This window comes from Desmodus rotundus, chromosome 2 (assembly GCF_022682495.2).
Source record: "Desmodus rotundus isolate HL8 chromosome 2, HLdesRot8A.1, whole genome shotgun sequence".
Lineage (NCBI taxonomy): Eukaryota > Metazoa > Chordata > Mammalia > Chiroptera > Phyllostomidae > Desmodus > Desmodus rotundus.
This window is the reverse complement of record NC_071388.1, coordinates 92,189,450-92,214,928: the sequence shown is the minus strand read 5'-3', so window position 1 is coordinate 92,214,928 and position 25,479 is coordinate 92,189,450. Positions and strand designations below refer to the sequence as shown.

General features: G+C 38.3%; 1 protein-coding gene across 31 annotated transcripts in view; it reads left to right on the top strand.

The window, feature by feature from the left end:
* Window positions 1–25,479, top strand: part of ZBTB20 (zinc finger and BTB domain containing 20) — an 830,054-nt gene that overhangs the window by 501,104 nt on the left and 303,471 nt on the right. For 3 of the 31 annotated variants that reach the window (XM_071220627.1, XM_045186044.3, XM_045186042.3), the window contains exon 1: window positions 750–22,076. The exons of 25 other annotated variants lie outside the window; for them this stretch is intronic. The gene's annotated coding sequence lies outside the window, so the exon portion shown is untranslated. Of the gene's footprint in view, window positions 1–749; window positions 22,077–22,597; window positions 22,840–25,479 lie in introns of those variants that run through there. 3 more of the 31 variants (XM_071220628.1, XM_053918391.2, XM_045186043.3) reach the window with 1 other exon arrangement.

Below are 25,479 nucleotides of genomic sequence, written 5' to 3'. Positions count from 1 at the left end.
GGAATCCTGCTATAATCTGCATTCTTCTTTGACCTGCTACATGCTTTGGACTTTCTGCCGTAGCTGAGGGCTCTCTTTCATCAGTCTTTATTTTCTCTCTAGTCCTCAAACCTGCACATTTTGTTTAGTGAAGAAGTAAGAATGAAATATTTCCTGCTTTATAGATTGTTTTCACATGCATTCTTTGTGATTGTGTCATATCAGAGAAAAGTGCGTCTATTTGGTAAAGCCAAATGGCTAAATAAATCCAGATTTAATGGGTAAAATTAATTTGGCTGCTCCAAAACAAAAGTCTACTTGTTCCACAAGTCTAGTTAGCTTAAGGAGTCATATAATATATTCAGGACTCAACCTCCTTCTTTGAAGCATTGGGGAAAGGGGAGACAATGCAGAGGAACTAATAATAACATTAAAATAAAATAAGTTCAACATTCAACAGTACTACCCATTGTAAGGTAATGCCAGCCTGAAAGATATCAGGAAACAGCTGGCTGAAACAAATATAGTTGAAACATTTCTGGAATTAACAAATGAAGCCTGTTTCTGGATAGTGCTGTCAAGACAAAAGAATATAATCTTTGAGCGATTTGGAAGAAGGTTAGACGTGAGATAGAGATCCTCACCACTTGGTTTATATAATTAATTAGATTTGTCAGTAATGCTTTAGGTTATATTCATAAAGTTTTAAGGTGGTTAATCATGTAGTTAGTTAATCATGTAGGTGGTTAATTAAGTAATCATGTAAAGGAATTCTTTGATAATGTATGTGTTTGATAACAGTAGAAAAGAAAATCCCTGTACATAAATACTATTTACATTAAAATATATGAATTCCTAAGAGTAGATAAAGTAGTCTCCCACAATGGGGTCTTTAAAACACTAACATTTTATTTTTATCTAGGCAACTGTTACTATATTTTCATGGATCTTTGAGTTTTGTGATGTCATTTCAGCAAGCATCTGTGGGGCCCATGGTCTGTGTGTGTGTGTATATAATAAACTGTATTATAGTAATAATAAGCCTTTATGATTTACTAAAATATGCTATTAAATATCAATTATCCATAAAGAAATTTTTTAATTTCTAAATTAATTTTGTTATTTTTTATTTCTAGAGCTAATGAATTAATTTAAATTATATGCCAAATATGCTTTATCCTGACTACCACAACTACATAATTCTGAGATGTAAGGCCTTCCCAGTCTCATTTTCCTTTCTGCCCACCTTGGCAGCATCAATAATCAGACACAAAATGAATGAATTACAGTAATATGTAACAACATGGATAAACCTTAACAATATAAAATTAAGTGAAAATAATTAAATCCCAAAAGCATTATGTAGAGAGCATCAGCATTTTATAAAGTTAAAAGCATCCAAAATATATATTGCCTACACAATATATACATATAGGTATACATACAAACAAATTTATGAATAGCTGTGGATGTGATAAAGTACCACAAGAAAAAGACATGATAAACATAAGAATCGGGATAGTGGTTTTCTGAGATGTAAGAGGCAAGGATATAAGATGGGGTAAACTATGTGGATAGATTGGATAGATGCAGGTTATTATAAAGCTCTAAGCTCTTTTTTCAGGAACTTAGTTTGCTGGTGTTTATTAATTCACTAAAAAATAACTATGTGAATAAAAGTAAGCCAAATATGGACCAATACTAAGTATGTATCAAATACAAAGGATTATGATCAATCCAATTCTGTGTACCAGAGGGACCAAAAAAAAAAAAAAAAAAGCCGTGATCATTATATTAGCTATTATATCTATTGCTACATTAAAATTTTTTTTAAAAACTTTCAAAATCTAGTGACTTGAAATAATAAGCATGTATGTATGTATTACGGCTCAGGAATCTCTCATGATCAGGAATTCAGGAGCAGCTTAGTGGGGTGATTGTGGTTTCCCATCTTTCATGATGCGGTGACCAAGATGTCAGCAGGGGTTATAGTCATCGGAGGTTTGGCTGGAGCTAGAGAACTCAATTCCAAGGAGCCTCACTCACGTCGCTCGTAAGCTAGTATTGACTGTTGGTCTTAGTTCTCTGCCACATTGACCTTTCCGTAGGGCTGCTTGAGTGCCCTCACAGCATTGGGGCTGGCTTCCCTGGAGTGAGTGATTGCAGAGAGTTAGGGATGAGCCTTAATGGCTTTTCAGACCTAGCATTGAGACTCACACCCCATTACTTGCACTATATGTATTGGTCACATACACCAATCCTCACACAATGGAGGCAGGACTGTACGAAGGTCTGAATACCAGGAGGCAGGGATCATAGAGGGTCATCTTGGAAGCTGCTTACCACACAAACCATGTGACTTACCTTGAACATCAAGTTTTTTATCTCCCACAGCTCTTAAATTCCAAACTTTTCCCTTATTCTGCTTTTGGTAGCATTGGAAAATTGTTCTCTTTAGAGTTGGGACAGAAAGAAATGACTTATTGCTTCTCTCTCTTTTAATTTTTATGAGTTTCAGCCAAACTGATAACAATCACTGGGAAGCAAAATTTCAAAGAATGAAGAAAATACTCTGGAGAATGGCAGTTTTGCAACTTATTTTATACATTACAATCAAAGGAGGAGATGTAAAGGGGGTTACATGAAATCCACTGGAGGTAGTTAGGGAGGTGGGAGAAAGCAAAGCAGGGAACTCTCTGAGACTGGACAGAGAAAAATGGAGACACACTGCTTTCACTCTGGTGGGACAGGGCAGTGAACAGTGAACATCGGCAGCAGTGGAGATGGTATCCGGGACTAGATAACAATGAGGGGCTCTGTGGTCTCCTGCTGTGGTGGGAGATTGTGCCCTCAGGGGCCTGGAAAAGGGGAATACTCTGACACTCCAAAGGTGTGCTATCATAGATGCAAAAAGACAACAGACAGGCTCACCTGAGGTAAAGATTGGCCTTCGTCAAGGAGGCTTCAGGCCTAGGATGTGACTAACAGTCATGACCCACTGTTGGTTAGGAATTTTTATGTTCAGACCATCCTGTGTGGTTGCCTTCAGCCTCCCCTGAGCTTGTCGGGTTTAGTGTGTGGTGCCTTTTTTGTCCATATTTCCCCCATTTGGTCATCAATCAACCTAAAGGATGCATTAATGACTAAGCTCTTGGTTGGATAATGTAGTCCCACAATGGTTAGGAAGGCTCATTCCTAGGAAGTCTTACTGTTGTCATTTGTCATGCTAAAATGGTAGCCCATTGGGGATGGGCAAGACCATAAACTCAGATGCAAGTCAAGGCCATATTTTTCTCCAACAGGAAAGGCAGGTAAATAGGAGGTACTCAGATCTTATGGGCCTTCATTGAGAATAAATACTCTGGATCATTTCTAACGTACAGGCTATCGTGATCCATGTTTTGCTGTCTGTCTCACTTTTCTATATTTTGCATCTAGTATCACATTTACTTCTAGTTGGAGGGCATGTCATACACCTCTTCAGTTTTCACAGTCTGACCATATTTACTAGATGAGTTCCCATTTACTAGTGTTATTATTGTTGTTGTTGTTGCTGCTGTTATTTTACTATGGCACATCTACTTCCCATTGGAAGCACTCAAGGACTGTTCATTATTAATCTGATTCCTGCTAGTTGTGCAATTAGGAACTGTAACTTTAAGGTTTAATTGGGGCCATGGCTGTAAGAACACAATAGTATAATATAAATTACAATTACCATCTAAAAATTTCCAGAGGCCAGGAGGACAGTAAGAATTTCATAAGAAAATTTCCTGTGCCTCAGCAGCTATTACAGTGGGCTGTTGTGTTTTTTTTTTATCAGCTTTCATCTGAATTAATATAATTACTAGTCTTTGCTGGGTTAGGGGGTAAACACATTCCCATAATTGGGTTCTAGGGTTTATACATAAAATTCCTTTCTCAATATTCCTTTTCCAGTAACCATCTACAGCTTCTCTTATCCTTCTTAATTTTCTCTTTTTACTCATTCAGAAATAACTAACTTACTAAAACAAACTACTTCCTTTTAACTTCTTTCAGAACACACACACTTCCCTTTCCTTTCTTCTGCAATAACATTCCTTCTAAATTTCAAAAGAGAAACCTTAAAAAGGGTGTTATTGATAATACAAAAGTTATCTTATATACCTTTAGCAATTATTAACAGTTGGGCTATATGAGGAGGGACCCAAAAAATGGAATTATCTCCTGAGTGTGGCCCCCTTGTACTACAGGCTCCCCCCACTAGGTAGTGTTCTAAACACCTATCTGTACCAGTGTACCATCTGGCATTCTTGTGAGAGGCTATGTTCGGCTTGAGTAAGTTTTTTTTGAAGACTCTTTCAATCCGTTTGCCCTTTTCATGATGGGTGATTTATGAGCGCACCTGCCCACACAGCTCTGAGTGTTCAGCAGTTTTTGACTAAATCGGTATGACCCCTATGCCCCATCCTCCCTTTTTACTCGATCTCTCCCCAAGTGACTTTTTTTGTTTCCATGGATGAAAGAAGTTCTCAAAGGGAAATGTTCTGCCCATGTGGAAGAGGTGAAACAAAAAATGGCAGAAGCACTAAAAGGCATCAAAATCGCTGAGTTCAAAACTGTTTTTGAGCAGTGGAAAAGACAGCTCAATAAATACATTGAATCAATGGAGAGTACTTTAAAGGTGACTGAAGTTTAACATGTAAGAATAAATACACAATTTTTAACAAGTATGATAAATTCCGGGTTTGGGGCATCCCCGCTCATATAAGAACAAGGTTTGAGAAAAGCCCAAAGAATAATTGTAGCTGCTATTATGACTAATATTGTTATCAGACAGGTAAAGGCAATAGAACAAGTGGTTTTTTGTATGTGATTTTTTTAATCCTCACCTGAGGATATGTTTTTATTGACTTTAGAGCAAGAGGAAGGGAGAGAAAGAAACAGAAAGCGGGGGAGAGAGAGAAACAGAAGTAAAAGAGAAACATCAATCGGTTGGCTCCTTTACACACCCGACCTGGGATCTAAACTGCAGCCTAGCTATGTTCACTGACTGGGGGTTGAACCTGCAACCTCGATGTCTTACAATAGCTGTCTCCATCTGATGTTGGCAGCTTCTCATCCTCGAGGAATCTTTGATGTCCACTCTAGGAGGAAGCGGGTGTCAGAGACAGATTCACGATTAGGCTTCCTTTTTTAAAAAAATGAAAAATGTGAATCCATGAGTTAACACTTTTAAATTTAGCTGCATATGGATTAGTTAGTAATACCTGATAAGATCTCTTACAATGAAGTCAGAGAGAGTCTTCAATTGCAATATTTTCCAATAGACAAAATCTCCTGTTGTAAGTTGAGGTCTCTGAAGTCGTTGTCTCCAGGAGATAGAGATCACTGGTTTATCATACAAGGACATAACACCAGAACAGCCAGACTGAAAAGGTGCATAGGCAGGGGATGGAGAAGGGGTGCAGAGCTTCCATGCCCTCACCAAGCACACCACTCTGCGCATCCTCACGTGTCCACTGACCTGGAAGCTCATGCTTTTCTACTTCTGGTATAATTATACCAACTAGCTAATTCTAATTTCAACTTTTCCATTTAATTTTTTAATAAACAATATATTAGCTTCCTTCTACATGTGCTTTCAATTCTCTTGAGCTGTATATTTTTTTTTCTTTTCTGATTATAGAATTTCTCACTTTTAACCATCTAGGCTTTGTCCTTCCTAAATATCCTTGGAATTTTTAATCATTTGGTACTATTCTGAACTTCCCCCCAAAGTTGTAGGTTTGTTAATTTTCCTAATTAAAAGTTTTTCTATTGTTTATAATTCTTCCATGTGGTTATTCTTGCATTCAGCAAGTCTTTATAGAGAGCCCATCATGTGTCAAAACCATAGCGCCTCACTGTTGAGCAGAATTGGGAAGGTGTGAGAGTAAAAATGTGTAGGGAAAGGAGGAGGAGTGTTATAAGAAAAGGTAAGGGCAAAATATAAAGTGAGAAATCAGATTAAATCATTGGAGGGATTCTTAGTTTTTCTACATTACCTTCCATTTGAAAGAACTACACTTCAACCTTGCCAACTGAATAGCTGACTGTTACACTCAAAGAAAAACTGAGACTCATATACCAAAACTTCAAGGTCAGGCTTGGTGAAATCTTGATACTTTTGGGACTTTTCATTTCTCCTTATGGGCGAGATACCTTAAAATGGGGATTGACTGATCTGATGGAAAATAAAAATGTGTAGATTTATGTTTAATAGTAGGAAAAACTTGTCTAATACTTCATAGGAAACGGCAAATTAGCCACACAAATAATCTCTTTCCTGCTGTTGCTTCACTACTTGTCAAAATACATTCAGGTGAATAAACCACAAAGGGATCAATTGATTGAAGAATGTGCATCATAATGTTTGCTGTCCCCCTGTGTCCTATCTCAGTTTCCTGCCCCCAAGAGAAGGGATTTTCATCAGAGGGTTTTTTTCCCCCTTATTAGAATTCATTTCATTAACAATGGAAAAGGAATAAAGTTATTTAAAACAAGAAGCCATCAGCACAGCAAAATAGCACTTGGAACAACTGAGGAAAATTTTGCAGCCTCAAAAGAGGAATGCTCATGAAGGAAGAAGCATGTTCCAACCATATGTTTTCATGTAATAGTTTACAAATGTATCCAACCACATAAAAACTAAAATTAGCCATTTTGGCAGGAAAGATGACCTCTTTTCTTAACAGTGAAGATTTTAGCATATTTATTTTTCATATAAAAGGAGAGGTGATTAATAATGTTATAAGATGCCATAAAATATTTTTTCCTTGAATTTCTGCCCAGCTAAGACTTGTAGCTTAAGTCAACTGAAGTCTAATTTAAATTTTGCAACCTTTTGGTATCAGATGAAGTGGGACTTATTAAAACATATAGAATTAATATGTCACCTTATATTCTTTTGAAACTACTTACAGTATGTTTTGGGATTACATACCATAATCTCCAAAAAGGTGAAGAACAAGAGAAAAAATGAAAAGAGACTGGGCCACATTTTTTTAAATTCATCCATCAGATGAGCTTCAAACCTAGGAGGTTGAACGAGAGGAGTCTTAGGGTCCAAGGGTGATGAGTTGTGAAGAGAGTGAGAATTAGCTAGAAAGCTTTCCAGGATAGACTAAACTCAATTAACTTGCTACAGCTAAATGTTTAAAACTTGAAGTTTGTAGGTTTCCAGACCTCTTCTGATCTTAGCCAGACATTGATAAACTGAAAAGTGTTCATTTTGTGGTACCCAAGCTATTGCCACTCTCCTAGACAAAACTGCAAAGTATCAGTATGTTCTATTGCCCACAGATGAAACCCCTACACTACCACCTCCAGCCTCACTCCACCAAAACTACTTTTTCCACCTGGAGCTATTTGTTCATTCCTAGATTGCCAATATCAGGATAAGTGTTGATCATGTTGTAGAACATCAAAGTAATTAACAATAAGGTGTGAATGAGGTTTAGAGGTTCACAAGGCAGATTTGCATTTTAAAAGAGGGGCTTGTTAAACACAAATGAACTAATAGATGGAATGTGTGAGAGAGATGTTCATCTCCAAGAGATGGGGGGAAATTTCTGGTGCTCTTTTTCAGCCCAGGGATACCAAATACAGTCCTGTTAGCATTCTTTTCCCCTCTGCAATCTCTTGCCATTCACTCCTTTTTATCCTATCACGTTTGCAAGTAGAGTATATGTAAAATAGGGAATCCTTAGTTACAGTGTTCCTTGATAGAACCTGTACAAACCTAAAGATCAATTGACTCCCCAAATTACATACTAGATCCCTAATTCTCGGAGTAGTCAATTTACACAGATAAAAATGTCATACATTGCAGGATTAGCACTCCATTTAGTGTCTTTACCTGTTTAATTACTTGAATGAAGGATAATTTATAAGAACTTTTTATACGATTACTAAAAGCTCCAAAGAAATGTCTCTTAAACAATGAGGAGAGAAGGTGTCAGAAACTTTCTTTAAAAATTGAATTGTTTTATTACATTCATATAGATGAAAAAAATGAAAACATTTTCTATGTAATTTTGATATCAGGTAGACTAGGAGAATTAAGTTTGAAAACCCAGATGTTTTTTCTGGGCCAAAGAATTTAGAATTCTAGAAAAGAGAGAGGAGAGAACTTCAACAAGAAGAAAGAGGAGTATATCTCATTTAAATTGTGACGAGCAAAAAGAAAATTTTTCTGCTCCACGAACAAGCCTTTCTACTCCAGCCCCTATTACTCCCAAGTTTCCCTTTTCTTTTGAGGAAAGATTATCCAAATTCAGAAACTCATGGAACCACTAGCAAAACTTTTGACCAAAGTTGTATCCTTTAAATTTCAGCCTTTCATCTTCTAGCCGCTGTGCACAAGGTCCATAGTCCTTCCTTCCTAGATTTTTAGGCCATAAGTCTCCATGCACAGGTGTCATCTAGAAATGTCCTGCAGCTGCGTCGGAGGAGAGTCTAGAGAAAGGCCCTGCTGCAACCCAGGTGGCTCGGTCTTAGCTGCTGTGGGCAATTTTCCTGCAGTTCATTCACGTGGCTAGGAGTTGAAAAGGGAGAATTGTCTGTCTTAATTATGAAAAGAAGTAATAGCAACTATGTAAAAATTATCTTAGCTTTTTACAGTATACATAGCTCTTTCATGTCTAGTTTTTAAAATGCCCTTAAAGGCATTTTAGAGGGGGTTAATAATAATAACGTTTACAGAGATTATCTGAATTTGCCAGCTTAGCAAATAGTTGAAATAGGATTCAAATACAAGATTCAAGAATTTCATTTCACATCTTGTGCTTTTTTCATTACAGCAAATTTTAAAGGTAGATATGCCTTCTTCTCTAAAATAGGACTTTTAAAAAGTACTGCCTAAAATTAGGAATCCTAAGTAATTTATAGAAATACAATTTTCCAATATTCTCATCTTAAAATGAGATGGAAAGATCTCTCTGGTTGAAGAATGGGGATTCAAGTGATAAAGTTTTAGTTTATCTCCCTTCACTGATGTTGACCAATAGTAACTACTTTAATTTGCCCTAAAGAGAATGATTATCATTATAAATGGTGTTATAATTTATTTTAGCTTATATGTAGGGTAACTCCATAATTTATCAACCAAACTAGGGCATTTTGGAAAGTGTAAGTGGCCACTATTAGTAATTGGGCCTGTCCAATTCAAACTGGAACTGGAACTATGCTGGGTGAACTGGGAGATGGGAACCAACCTATAAGACACAATTGTGAGGCTGAGGGTGGTGAGTTTTGAAATTTAAAAAAAGCCAGCAGAATGAAAATTCATATACTTGCCTGGATTACACAGTTCCGGTGAGGCTGGTTCTTAAGCACGACGAGCACTATTGACTGTTTCAGGCTCATGCTTTGCCCAGCAGAGGACAGAGTGTTGGGGCATCGGTTTAGGACCAAGTCAGAAGGAAGAGTGCCGCCTGTGGAAATTCAAACCCCCAATATTTTATACCACATGGTGGCTGGGGGAGCCCATCTAAACTTTGTGCACAACCCAGATTCTCAGATGAAAAGCCGTGTCGGGGGCAGTATTCCCCAGGAAACCCTGGTCACTTTCATAGCTTTCTAAGTGACAAATATTAAACCAGTATTTGACATGTCAAAAGGGAAAAATGTATTCAGTGCTTAAATTATTTTTATACCTGATCAAAATAATATTATATAATGGAAGGCTCTTAAGTTAGTAATTGATTTAAAAAATTAAACTGCTAAAAAGTAGATTTTTTATACACCAAAGCTAAATTTGATAGCATAGAACTTAATCTAAGGATATACTCATAACCGGCATAAAAATAAATTTTATTTTGAAAAAAGATACTATTTATGAGAATATTGCTATGTGCCATCCATGGAACATGCTGTCTTTTAATTTCACATGTAAAATGCTGTATTGAAAAGTAACCCTCTAAGAGTAGTACACTTAGAAGACTAACACTACCAGAAAATGATAGTTTGAAATTATTCCTAACTATTGCTGAATTACTTGGAAATTCTTCCTATGAAATTACTTTTGTCCACCTAATGCAAGAATTATTTTCTTAGTGAGTGTGAAGTTCAAATGAATTTGGTTTGGTTTCTGGGGGAAAAATGTTAGTTTTCTTGCAATTTAAACTTTTATTTGCGATAGAAAGTTTCCCTTCTGGACAACAAGTTGCAGCCTGGAAGTGATAAAATGTCTGCGGGGGAAACTAATGAAACTTTGTTGTGGAATAGTTCACAAAGGAATATGAGATGCGTTACATAATGCAGCCCTTTGTTTGTGGAGCCTCTGACAGAATCCTGCAGTTTTAGCTCAGGCTGAAAACTGCCACCAAAGTCCTCCCTAACTCCAGGCAGCTCTGAGTCTTTTTCCCTACTTCCTGCCATGATTACTCTGGCTTCTGATTAAATCACACCTTATATTTGTCACTAACCTAAAATGACCCAAAGCTGCTTATTTCTCTCCTCTGCAGTTCCCCAGTACTTGTAATATTTGGAAGCCTTGAAAATAGCATCTGTCCCAGCTTATGTAGTCTTTTCTCCAAAAGCAAATACTATAATAGTTTCCTCACTCCTGGGTTCAAACCTCAGGTGAAAAATTTTGGAAGCTAATTAGCATGCTAAGGAGTCTGGAGCATTTGGGTGAGTCACAGTCATGCTCCCTAAGGGACAGAGAAAGTGTCTTGTCGCTAGTGGTATTTAACAAGTGCTGCTTCCTCGCTGAGTTTAAACAGAGTTGGAATTGCATTGCACCGTCTTCGTTATATTTGATAAAAGTCTTGTTTACATCATCTCATCTTCCAGACATCTATCCCTTTGGGGTTTATTCTAATGTTTTATTTCCCTCTTAAAATACATGTCTACTAATTTTGGTAAACTTTTAAAAGTTTGCTTTTATTATATTAATAATTGAGCCAGGTTGTAACAAATTCTCCTCGTGGAACTTATTAGACGCAACTGTTTCTTTTTTGACCTGGTTTAACCCTCTTTTCTTAGCTTAATAGAAATTTCTGCCTTGCTTTGAGAATTTTATCACATATATTGACTGTCTAGTATGTATATATAATTAAGCTATGTAGCAAATGAATATTTATTAAATGCCAAGAATGTGACCAATGTTTGCCATCCAATTAAGAAAAACAGTTTAGATAATTCAAATTATGAAAGTTATTTCTTGGTTAGAAATGTGTTCAGTACCAGAAATCCTGACTTGAGTGGCTTAAACAAACAGGCGTTCGTGTTTCCCATGTAACAAGATGTCCAGAGATGGGGAGTTGCTGGTGTGTGATAAAGTCAAGGCCAACATCTCTGGGACTGTTTGCCTTTTTTACATGCTTGTTGCTTTATGATCACAAAATAGCTGCTGTAACTCTTAGCATTGCATCCATGTTCAAAGAAGGAAGAAGGGGGAAGGAGAAGGATTATCTTTTACCTCTAACTTTATCAAAAAAGAAATAAACTTTCTCAAAAAACCAGCCTCTCAAACAGATTGCTACATAGATCTTATTGACTAAGAACTGGGTCCCAAGGCCATCCTTGGTTGCTAGGGAGGCAAGGAAATCAGGGAATCAATTTGTCATAATTGGCTTAGAAATATCATAATGTCATCCAGGACTGAACACATTGCTACTCTGTAACTAGGGGTCTGTAACTAGGAGAATTGGGGGAATGGACATTGGATGGGCAATAGTATTTACTTCAGTCGTAGCAGTCAAAAAAGGAAAGTTAATGTGGACTACAAAAACTAAAAAATCCTTTATGGCAGAGGTAGAACATAAGCTGGACTAAAGACAACTAAAGCAATTAGATCCATTAAAGAATAACAATAGGACACTTTAAGGGAGGAACAGAAGCTTAACAGCAGGAACATTTATGCTATCTGTGGAAAGTAGCCACTGCATTGTGAATGAATTCCCTAATTCTTTGAAGATAGGAAGTAAGGCTTATTCTTATTTATTCTCCTAGCATCTCACACATAGTAGATGCTTATTGAATCATAGTAAATTAATGTATAATATCCTAACGCCGAGGTCCAGATATGATTTCACAGGTTATGGAGATAATAGAACAGAAAATTTAAAGTTTAGGTTTCCCTTGGCAATACCAGGATGAAGGAAAACATTAAGATAGTCTGATATACTCCTGAATACTTTTTGGGAAGTATTGAAACCTGGGATGCCTCAGCAAGGTAAAGCAAGAAATGGAGGCTGAAATACCAAGTTAAGAATTGTAACCTGATCTGTGAATGCCCGATTATGTTTCTGGAATCAAATGTTGGTAATACACAAGCAATAGTATCCAACAGGCCCTCCCTCTATTAGAAGTATTTATCCTGTTGCTGTCAATTGCTCCCCTTTTCTCTGAATTCTATTCACTGTGGCCTTCCAGTGTGAAGGGAGCTTTGGAAAAATAGAAGGTAGTTCATTGGAGATTTCTAAATTCATAGTACAAAAATTGAAATTTTACATTTATTCAGTTTGTATTTTATGCGTCACTCTGCTGCAGTTTTTAGGAGATTATTAAAACAATCCTGACTACAAATTGTTTACATTCTAATCAAGAATTTAAATATCTTGACTGATTTAAGATAAACAAAAGGAAAGAAATAATAATACTGTTCAGAAAAGAAACCAAGTCAGTCAAAAGAATAGTTTGACTTGCTTTTATTGTCACGGTGCTGACTTAACCAGACAACTTAGCCAGGATTCAAGCAAAACTTTTTTCTGCAAATACCACACAAGTAACTGCCACTAAAGGGAAAACACCTTACTCAATGTAGGTCTGCTTGTTTCTTATTTAACAAAGGATACAGTGTCTTGTCCTATTTTGTTTACTGAACCATAGAATTTTAATTTAGTTTACAGACAGGGGTGTCCAAACTTTGGACGTCTCTGGGCCACACTGGAAGAAGAAGAGTTGTCTTGGGCCACACGTTAAATATATTGTGACACATAATCACACAAAAAAAATCTCATAATGTTTTAAGTAAATTTATGATTTTGTGTTGGGCCACACTCACAGCCACCCTGGGCAGCATGTGGCCCAGGGCCACAGGTTGGACACCCCTGGTTACAATATGGCTTAATAGTAGACTGAAATAATAAGTGAAAGTAATTTTATTTTTGAATTGTACCTCCATGAGTCTCATAATTTTAAGGATCTGACATTACTTTTGTTTTTATGGCCTTAATTTTACCTGAAAAATAAGCCAGTAGATTAGGGGATAGACAGACACAGCATTAAAATGTACAACCTTAGTAACTTGGCATTTCTAGCACACTTCCTGTCTGTGGCCATTTAATGAGGGTTCCCTTGTAACTTTAAGCTTCAGCCTCCCTGGCTAGATTAGAATACTTCAGATTATTTGAACTGAAGAGTGCTTCTCATTCTGACAGAAGAACATCGATTTTGTTTTAATTGATTGAATAATATATTTTCAGTGGCAGATCTTTAACAACTCCTCTAAAGACTTGTAGCATTATTAATATTGCATTTGGATAAGTAACTCAATTTATCTGGGCCTCAGTTATCATCTGCAAAATGAGGTAACTATACTTACATGATCTCTAGCTAATTTCAGCTCTAAAGTTTTATGATTTCATTTTTCAATTCAATTCAACAAATATTAATGGAATACTTATATAAGGCAAGCCAATATGGTAGGGCCTGGATGGATCCAGGGATAAATGATGTGACTTTTCCATGCAAATAGCTTAAATGTGATGCATTCAAGGTTGAGATGTATATTTATCAACACATTTTTTAGCTTCTTCTGTTTGGGATGTTACTTAGGAATGAGGGCATATGATTTATTCCCACATGGGCAGAAATTAAGTGTCTTATTGTTTCTCATATCTGGATTTGGAGAACCAAAAAAGGGTCAGAACTACCATTTTAATAATGTGCCTTTGTATCTATCCCACCTTCAGTGCCAAAAATTTAGAGCATTCAGAATTGTAACCTGATTCATCCCTAAAGGAGCTCAATGCATGTAGAACAGATAAATATAGTTATTTCCATTTTAGTGATTAGATAACTGGACCCGAAGTTTCCTGGAGTTATATAATGAGCCAGTGAGTAAGCATAGGTGAGAATCTAGGAGCTCTCACTCCAGGACTGCACAGCCAGCTTCCTTTTTGTGTGACAGATTCTTTTGGCAAGTTCTGCACAGCCTGACTGTAAAACCACATTCCACACTGATCCTTCCTCACTCCCTTTCCAAACAACAGCTCAGTATTGATGATTTCAGATGTATCAACAGGAGAAACAAAAAGGTGCAGGGGAAGAATGAAATACGTGCAGCAACAGATGTGATGTGCAAGCTGTGATACAAGTGAGACAATGTCCCAGCCTTTGGTTTGCATTAAAATTAGAAGTGAAGAAAAATTGGGGATTCCTCCATAAATGGCAGCCATAAAGAAACCCGCATTTTTGCTGAGTGAGAACATCATTCTAAACATGCCATCCTGGACACTCTGCCTCAGTTCTGGTATCACTAGAATTTCCCTCGCCTGCTTTTGAGAATACTCAAGAACATGAGAAATTTATTTTTTTTTCACAAATCTTGGAAGCAGCTACTTAGAAACAGGTGGTTATATTTCCTTCTTTACCTAAGTCTTCCTACAAAGTAAAAAAAGGCATGTCCGTGTTGCATCTCATGGCTTTTTTGGTGAAAAAAAAAAATTGCATCTGAGGCCTAGGAAAATGTTTGGCCTTCACAATTGAATGTTTAACCAGGTGCACGCTGCACTGGTCTGGCTGAGGAAAGGTAGTCTCCTCCTTCTGGAAATCCTGACATTAGAGAATGATTCTTGTCCCAGCTTTCATGAGTTCTTGTGAAGGAAAGGTCAGGTGATTCTTAGATCATATTACCTGGTTACCAACCCACTTGCCTCACTCCCATTCTGTGTCCTCGTGAAGAAATTGATTTAATAGATTCAAGATATTATTAAATACATTCTGCATTAATATTATATGTCCTCTTTGAATCCAAGTGGCAATACAATAGAATTTCATTTTATAAATAACACCCTTCAAGCTAACACCACAGGGCACAGTACAAAAGAATCAAAATAGAACACAAATGCTGTAATCAAATGCAGACCCCAGGAAGGCTGATTAAAAAGGCATGTTGCTAGTAAGAGCAGCTGACAGGGTAAGTGTAGTGGGTCAGCGCAGAAAAGCCAGCTGAACAGAAGGGCAAACTGAAATAAAATGGACTTGCCTGCCTGATACATATGGACTTACGACTCTCCTTTGTCATTGTCTCCTTTCAGAACCAGGAATTGCAGGGGAGAGAGGAGTGTGCATATGTTTGCTGGGAGGTGGGGATCAAATGTATGTAGGGTCATGAGGTTTATCCTTAGTCCTCAAACACAACGCAAACAAACCAACAAAAGCCCTAAAGAGAACCTCGGGCAGCTGACAGGGATGGCTACAATGTGAGTGTGAGACAATCCAGTGAGGCTTGCTTTGCTTGACAATACCACTGGTTTTCAGAAAACCCAACTGTGAGGAAACAAGTAGGTCCCTCCCATGATAGCGAGAACAGATATTCGTGGTATGGCTGGGCATAGGGAAATGTGGAAATGAGTGAGATGGGTGCTTTGTGGTCTTGGCCTGGTGGGAGCCTCCTCTCCCTACAACATCTTCTCACCCCATTTGCTTTCTTTGCTTCTAGCTCCTTGCCACCAAGGCCTTTTCTAATGTCAAGTATTTCTCTTTTAAAATTCTGCCTGTAATTAGAGGACAAAAGGTTTAGCCCTCTTAATAAAGGAATTAAGGAATTAGGCAAAAATTGAGGGGGTATTTTGGCACATATTTCTCCACCTATCTGTCAAACCAGTTCTAACAGTGATCACTGTATGCCGTGAGGAATGCACCAAATTGGTCATTTATTGGTCCTTCTCTGTTTAATATTGAGGGTAGAACAATCCAGGACAGGAATCACAGGAACAATTCCCTACAAAATATGTGATACCTTTTACTGTAAAATAGCAACCTATAGTTAATAGTCATGGAACACCAAGTACGGCTTCTACGGTCAATAAAAGAAAAAAGAAAAGGAGAGAGAAAGGAAAATGATAACTGAGGCCATTTTTACTGCTCTTGAAGCTGTGGGTTGTTTGCAATAACTCTCCTGATTACCCAATTAGCTGAAACTGGACTGAAATCACTGATGCATAAATTTAGGTCAATAATTTAGTATTTCTGTACATCATTTTTCTTAATCTTTCAATTATAAACAACTTAAACATGTGGGCAGTATTTGGGGAAAATATTATTGTACAAATGCTAGTATTGCTACTTTTATTGAATAGAATCTTATTTTCTTTAATTCTGTCAGTATTTATTTATCTATGCAGAGAGCCAATTTATTAGCAAAGCCGAACAGTGGTATAGTAAGTTGAGAACACTGGACTGTAATCTCCAAAGCGAGTTACTTCATAAAGTGTGTGAACAAATAACTATGCCAGTAATCAATGTACTGCTGCTCAGACCCAGATTTCCCCTTCCTTGCCTACTCTACAAAAGTGTGTCTGGATTCTTTAAATACTTTTCCTTTCCCAGCTGTATGATTGTGCCTTGTCCATAGAGGGTTCCGAGAGACATGACAGGAGGAAGAGGTTTTTCCTCCCTGGCTCCCGTATACTCCTCAGTCAGGCCCCTGCAGTGTGCATGGTTTCTCCGGGGCCTGGCTCCTGCACACACACAGCTGCCATGGTGCCCAGCAGCTGAAGCACAGAGAGTTCCTCCAGTGCCTGGTGGCCAGCAGCTTCCCCCAGCACCTACCACACATGTACACATACACACACATGTACACACATTGGCTGGGTCAGGTAGTAGCGTGCCTCAGATAGGACACCTCGCTATGAACAGCTTTCCCGACACCCTAGAGTACAGATTTCCAGCAAGTTCTACTGACAGTTCCATAGCAATTTCTCTGCCATTCGTTAATTTAATGGCTGTGCCTCATCCAAAAGGGTCTGGATCCCAGTCCAGGGGTAGAGGAGACTCTTCCTTGAGCACTCTATCTCAGACCTACAAATAGTTACTCTCCTTATATTTGCTTATTCTTATGTAATTTTGAATTCTCTTTACTTCTTACTGGCTACTCCCTCATTACTCCAATCCCCTATTATAGTTAGTAATTCTTTATATTAAACTTTTCCTATTCAAATTGCTATGTGGTTTCTCTTTCCTGATGGACCCTGACTGATCACATAGCCAAAGAATATTAAAATAATCTATATTCTTTGGGAGTAGGGGAAAGTAAATATGATAAGCCATCTCTTTATGGAACGGATTAGCATTGGAAACATGTGCCTTATCTAGGCCTAACTGTTAGATGAACAAAAACTTGTGAGAATTGGATGCTAGATGGAAAGGTGAAATAATCATATGATGCTGTATACTATTTGTACTGGACATACGATTTTAAAGACTAGTTTTTAAATATTTTACTTAATTTCACCAAGAGTTTTTTAAAGCATAAACTATAATAAAGCAGACAACAAAAGTCTGAATTCAAAAGTAATTTGTTGGTCTTGAAAGGCTGTTGTAAAATAACGCTTTAATGCAAATTTGTAGATTATTAATGTTAGGGTAATAATGATACCCATTGTTTACTGAGAACTCAGAAGGTCCTCAGCACTTTACATTGGTTTACTGAATCCCTATAGCAATAGAGGTGGATGCTCTTGTTATTTCTGTTTTACAAATTGGAAAACAGAGGCTCAAAAGGTTAAAGAACTGGCCTAACATGATACATGTAGCAAGTTCCAGAGCTAGAATTTGAACCTAGATCTGCCTGTAAGCTCTGGTTTTTAACCACTGCACTTCGCTTCAAGAATATTCCCACTGAAGCAAATAGCAAGCAGCCTGGGGAAGCAAACACAGAATAATTGGTGTTTTCATCAAAAATCCAGGACAAGAAAGTCGGAAGTATTCCTAGGATGTATGGCACACCCTGAGATATTTCTGACAGGCCATCTATTATTTTTACCTAACAAGATACGGACAAACTGCGTGGACATTGGTGATCAAAGCCCCAGAACCAAAGTGTTAACAGTGTATCAAAAACCCAGCAGCCTTTATTCAGAGCTGAATTGAAGGCAGATGAAATATTAACAGCAGTTCTAGCAGCACAAAATGAAATATGAGATCCTGTATCAGAAATTATTAGTAACCTGTAAAAAGAAATGCTGAAAAATGGCAGTTACCAAATTAAAACCGAGAAACAGAGCTCAAATGGGAAATTTCGAAAAGTTTGGAGGAAAATAAATGACAGATTGTCCTCTTGGCTCTTATTACTATGCCATCCTAAATCCTACTTGGCATTACATGGTGGAGGTGAAATAAGAACTGCATCACTGCCAATGCTGGCCCTCAAATTTGTAGTCCTGAGTGTCTGTGATGGTGTCTGGGATTGATTAGGAAAGTAGCAGGAATTTGGTAGCATTTAGCTTTATCTAAATTGAAGAGTCTGAGACTCTTATTATGAAAGGCTTCCTCTCAATTGTGAATTGGCCCCTTTGCTCCACTTTTGGATGGCTGGCTTCCTTCATGCCGAGCTGCACTAAATGTTCTACATGGGAAAGCTATTCTCCTTAAATGCCTTCAAATTTAAAGCATCTATCTGGATATGTTCATATTTATGACTCAAAATATCTAGCATCAAAAAAAGAAAGAGAGGTTACAGATACCAAATACCGGGTGGCAAATGAAGGAGATATTTTTCCATCAGGAACTGAGATCAGAGAAATGACTATAAGCAGAGTTGTTGAGCAGTTGATGCCAGAGAGAGAAAGGAAATGAGCTATAGAACCATAGAATCTTAGTGTTGGCAAAGACTGTGGAGTTCATGCAGTCCTACCCTATCATTTTTCAATGAAAAGACTGAGACATGGGGAGTTAAGGGACTTGACTTGCCCTAGACACATAGTTGTTTACTGACAGTCAGGCCAAAATCATTTCCCAACTCCCAGTCTGGAACTCTGTAGTTCAGCATGCTACTGCCATCCTCTACTGAAAATTAACACTAACTCAGCCTGGAACATAGAAGAACTCAGCATAGAATGGAGAGCAAAAAAATGATGAATTTGGAGATGGTAATCAGTCTGGGAAAAGAAGAGGAGAAATAGACGATCCTCCTTTGTTGTGACTCGTTGGCCAAGCTTGTACAAGACATTTTTTTGGTTTTCTCCTCGATACCTTCCCACGAAAAGCAATAAAATATTTTGATTTTTATTCCTCAGGGTTTATATTTATGCATTGAGATTTGATTTGCTTAGGGAATTATCCCACATACAGGTTAGCTCCCAGCGTAGATTGGTTTGTGGGTGTTCAGTGCTATTGAGCCTGTTATTTACATGGTTATTTACATGACCTTGACTTTCCCTGGTAGTGAAATGTGCTCCAGAGTACTCATGGGGGGAATCCTCTCTGTGGGACACTAACAACTGAGGATCAGATACAGGTTTAAGATTTAAGAATTATCTTCTATTAACCCTTGTATTCTGTTAACCTCAGGCCATATGTGTGAGTGAGCCTTTTAATCGGGCTCATGAGTTAAGTAAAATAATTTTCTTTATTTGAATGTACAGAGTAATTTGACATAAACCAGTAGCAAAGGAGATATAATAAAAATGTCTTGATAGGAGTCCTCATGAAATAGCAATATAGGTCTTTTAGACCAGTCAAATATTTTTTCTGAATAGAGCAACTGGAAATGAGAGCATCAGACAATATGATGAAAACTACAGATGGAATGCTTTGCATGAAAAGTGATTATATACAGAAGAAAGCTCAGGAGATGGTAGGCGTGGAGCTAGAAAGGAGGAGAGCAACTGAAATAAGAGAAGATAATGCTTGACCAGGTCTAGTAAAATATTCCCTGCCACAACCACTGTTCCATGAAGAGACTGAGCCAAGAGGCCTGAATAAACCAGCCTGAAGTTCAGAGTTGCCATTATTGTGGGAGGCATCGGGAAGAGCACATCCGGATTTGTTTGACACAGCAATCACTGTTGGGTGTCAGCATTCATCAGCCAGATGGTCAGACCCACAATTAATCAATTAGGCTGGGATGATCAACTGGACCAAGTTTTCCCCTTTGGTGAAAAGCCTTCATCATGCGGTCAAGGCCAACAACACTTTTATCCTGTTGCTTTTGGAGAAGCTTCTAAACATCCCTCTTCTTTTTTAGGCCTCTGGTTACAGGATATTGTTAAGCTCCAAGCTGCTTTGGCAACATAGATACCCCAAATCAAGATCTTAACATAATAGATTTTCAACATACTCTGTGTTCAAGTATCTTTTCCATACCCTGACAGAAATAAGCTTTTTAAAGCAGAATTCTGTGAAGACTGTTACTCAACTGATTTTACTAGAGTTCTGATATTGGCTCCACTCAGTCAGGTGGAACAACACTGAACATGACTCTTTCACTGGGCACTTACAAAGGTATGATAGTCAAATCAAAATAATAGCAAATTATTGAGTGTTCACCATGTGACAGATGCTGCTGTGATAAGGACTGAACATTGCCCAGACGTTGATTCAGTCCTTGTAATAATTCAGTGAGTGTGGTAATGTTCCATTTCAAAGAGAAGGACACTGAGACTAGGATGTTCATTAGCCCAAATTTAAGCATTTATTAAAGATGTATTGAGATAATTTAATGCCCTCTGGAGTGAAGCTAAATAAAATTTACTCTACATTTTCTTACACATCTTATACATTTGTGCATTTCTAAAAAACAGGGATTAGGAATTTATGGTGTGTCCTTATTTTTCCTCTTCAAAGAAATCTTTTACTAGTGTTTCCTGACTATGCTGATCTTACTCTCTTTGCGTGCTATTCCCGCTGCAAACCATTTGACTTGAGATGGCTTTCTTTCTTATTTCGGGCCATCCATCACTACTATCTGCTGCTAATTATAAATCTCCACTTCCATTTCCTTATCTATATATATGGTTCCTCTAAGTTTGTTTCAGGTACTAAGACTTTATCAGTTGGCTTATAAGTCAATTTGCCTCCTCTAGAACAAAATGTCTGTTACTAATTTACTTCTTATGTTGAACCTGGTGTTTCCCTCCAACTATTTTATTTTCCTTCTTCTCCTGCTCTATTACTGTCCCGCTGCTCTGGAGAAGTGTTAGAAACTGCTAGGTGGGATGTGTCACTTCTTGATGGAGGTCTACACTGACCCCATTGAATGGAAATATGGACAGGGCATATTTCTCTAGTGTTTCATCATTGAACTTATGCCTTTCTTTTCTCTCAGCTCTTCTCTACCTCCACCCAAGTTGAGGAGTGCCTCTCTTTAACCTTTTGTGACCAGTGTTTTGTAGGCTATATGAGGACACTATTGACCCAAATGTACCTTTTTGAGATACTAGTATCTCAAATACTAGTAGGAGTATCTCAAATAATACTCATATTATTTTATGCAGTATGAGGCTTCTTTTTGCTACTTAACTGCAGTGCTTTGCCTTTGTCTGTTTGTTTTGCTACTTACAAATCAGGAAAGCAATACCAAAATATCAGGATAGTATATAGGCAACCACTTGATTTCTCAAATAGCACATGGAAGAAAAGGTATTCCAGAAATCTTAATGAGCATCTTTTCTCCTCCAGGGCTCTACCAGTGCCCTCTTTTTCTAACTGTGGTACTCTAATTTGTTCTTGCTGTATTTGGTAGGCAGCTGTTTTACATTTTTCCCTTGCTGCTCCTTTTTTCTGTAATTCTACAATCCTCACCCCAGAGCTGATGAGGCGCTTTCATTTTAATCAGCAGTATCTCCGTGTGTCGCAGAGCTGAGCCCTGCCATCTAGACTGCCTCTCTGCTTCGTTTTGCTCCTGACCTAACCGCCCCCCCCTGCCATTCCAGGCCTGGCCTCTCATGACCAGAGACTGCTGACTCATCCTGGCCTGTGCCAAGCTGTGCAGTCGCTTAGCGATGTGGACAGGAGTCGAAGGACTAGAATGAGATCACTGAACTCATTTCACTTGTTGCTTACGGTACAGTCCAGCATGAGCTGGAAATGTAGGAACCTCAGCCTCCCGAGCAGAAAGAGTAAGTAGATTGAACACACCGCATCACCAAGTCCTCAACAAGCAGTATTTGGGTGGCGGGTGGGGCTGGCTTTCTCATGGCTGTGGCTAGGGCATTCCGGTTCACCAGGAGTGTTCCTTTGTCCTCTCTTCTTCCTCTCCTCCACAGTCAGACCCCCCCCCCACCTTCCCTGAACTTCCCTTCTGAAAATGTCCGGATGGCACAGCAATGATCTGGGCAGAAATGAAATTTTGCTAATAAGCAGCCTCCGTAAGAAATCCTGAAACAGTGACACTGCTGAAACTGCTTAGTTTAGCTCATCTACTGGGAACACACATGAACTTCCCAACAGAATTCAAGAGGATGAAAAAATCTTTTTTTTGTTCTTCTTTTCTTCTTAATTCTCTGTTTTCTTTCTGTTTTGAGGGAGGTAGCTTCAGGAGACATAGCTGCATTCTGGTGTGGTGTCAAGTTTTCCGTCGGGAGACAATAATGTACATTCCTCTGGCAGGATGGGATGGGTTTTTTTTTTTTTTTTTTTTTGTTTCTGTTGCTGTTGTTTATTTATAAGACATTTCCTCTTAGTTAGTGGAAGTTAGATCGTAAGAGGCTCCAGTGATTTTCCTTCCACCTCCCCTCCCTAATTTCTGTGCTTCAGCACTCTGGAACACTGTGAACTCGACAAACTAATCAGAGCAGGGAGCTTAGCAGCCAGGCCTGGACACTCTCAAGAGACTGTGCTGATTCTCAGTCGACACTCCTTGGATCAGGAACCACAGTCTTGGTGAGTGGTGAGGTTCCAGAATTTGATGTGTCAAGGATTCTATTCTTGGTGTCTCTGGGGAAGTCAGGAAATAACGGGTGCTTTTAAAAAGAAAAAAAAAATACTCTTTAAAATAGCTATCAAACATCCAACGCGTTGGCGAAGACGTTAGCGTGCACAGCTGAGAACACTCTATGGACGACAGCAGAGCCTTGAGTCTGTGCTCAGGAGGAGCCTGCAGGCATAGGTCTTGTGTTGCCAGCAGTGGATGTCAGCCTTGACATGCCTAGCACACATGCTGGTAGGAGGAGGGAGATAAGTGAATGAGTGGGGAGGGAGGTGGTATTTACGATGGTAGAAGGGGGAAGTGAAAGTGAGATTCATTGTACATTTGAAGTTTCTGTCTACCAACTTTCGTGCATCTTTATTCTAAACATTGACGATATTTCAGGATACTTATGTACCCGGCTAAACAAGAAAGAAAAGTGGATGCGTAGCAAAAGAATATTGTTAATGCTGTTCCTCTAAAGATCTCTTTGCTAAAAACTAGTTGCTTTTAAATGTTAGGGAACCTCCCTCTGCCTGACCATTGAAAAATATTATTTGTTACACCCTCTTCTTTATTCCTCTGCATTCATAGAAGGGAACAGAAGAGTGCAATGAGAATCCTTATTTGGCTGCAGGGAGATTTATCATCCTGACATAGGAAAACTAGATGACTGCCCTCACAGTGTTAAACCCAAATATAGTATTGTCCTCGATATAAGAGACTGACAAAGTGTGCTCTGAAAAGTTGTTGAGGGAATGGAATAGGGGTGATTGCATCCTGTCTGATATGAGACTTAACAGAGGAGTCGATAGACCAGCTTTTGGAGTCAATGTGTGCCTTCTATGTCCTCATTAATAACTGACACTCTCCCTGGAAGTGGAATTTCAGGTGGAATATGTATTTCTCCTTTACCATTGTCTCTCTACGTAGTTGCTCCTTCAACAATACTTGGTTTTACTGTGTTTTCTAGTCTTCTTTTCAATTTTAAGAATCTGGCATGTTCCAAAATATTGAGTGGAAAAAACAAACAAGCAAACAAACAAAAAAACATGGTGGCCATAAAAGCATTTGACTGTGTGGCAGCATCTGAAGTGAATTGCTCTTTGGAGAGAGGGACGAGCCTTTGATGTCCCCAATATGGTTCTCATAGGCTAAAACTTCCAAGAACCACAATCCAGCCTAAGGGGCACTTACTCGATGTTCTTAAATATTTGGAAAGAGATGCTATTTTATTGTTTTAGTGTTCCTTGCTATTAACACATTGCCAGTAGATTCCTCCTAAAAGTTGAAAATGCTTTAGTAATAGTTGATTTTACATTTAACCAGATGTGTATTGAGTGTGTCTGTTGTGTATATTCTTGTCCAAGCTGGCGGAGTCATCCAACATATTACATTGGTACTTAGCTTTGGAATTTTGTTTGCTACTCGGGACAATTTAGATTCTTGACCGTATAACTCATGCATACTCACATATAACCAAGTTTGCTACAGAGACTGCCCTCTGCTGCAGCCTCATCAGAGTCTGTCAGTGACTCTAGAGCAGAGTCAGCTTCCTCTCACAGTTCCTATGGTTTGTGAGGCACATCACATTCCCCAGCTGTCACTGTGACAGGGAGCAGTTTCAGAGTTTAATTAGGACCAGTGTGCTATGAACTTAATGTATATAATCTGTCTATTTTAGTTAAGCCATGTTAATTATGACCATATTATTTGTAAATATAATGTTTCTTGGGGATTTTCCATAAGGTACTTGTTTTCTAAAGAAAGAAACTGAATGGAAAAATGGTGTTAAAATTTTTTTAAATATGACCTGGCCCGGTATCTCAATTGGTTGGAGCATTGTCCCACACACCAAAAAGTTTGTGGGTTCAATTCCGACTCAGGGCACATACTTAGGTTGTGGGTTAGATCCCCGGTCAGGGCACATATGGGAGGCAACTGATCAGTGTTTTTCTCTCACATCAACGTTTCTCTCTCTCTCTCTCTCTCTCTCTCTCTTACCCTCTCTCACCTCTCATCCCAACCCCCCTCCCTCTCTCTCTCAAAAAAATCAATAAAATCGTGTCCTCAGGTGAGGATTTAAATTTTTTAAATACGGTGTAAAAAATATAACTAGCTTTTAGCCCATTACAACCAACACATACATAGGAGGCTGTCCCTCCCTCAATTAGTACTCAGGCTGCACAGATGCCCAGAAGAGGTGTCTGTTAGTCTATGGCAGGGATATCTGTTGGGACTACACAGAGGGCAAGCTGGATTTCTAACACTCTGAAGACATTTTTTTATTGAAATCTTCTATGTCTGTATAAAAAATTTTGTCAGCGTTGTTAAGCAGAGAATAGGTAAACACAAATATCTAAGAGATGACATTTAACAAGTATAACCCGCCAAAGAGATTTTCCTTCTTGTTGCCAAGATCCAGAGTTCCACATGGCCCTGGAAGAATTACATGGCTAAGCTGGAGAATAAAGTCAGCGTTCGATCAGTACACTTCTGATTAGAAAGACGGGATAACAATGTGTTTCTTTCTGCTTAAATGGTTGTGTTAATATTACCTGATTTTTTTCAATACCTATATTTAAACTTTTATAGTATACTATCAAGAATTTAGT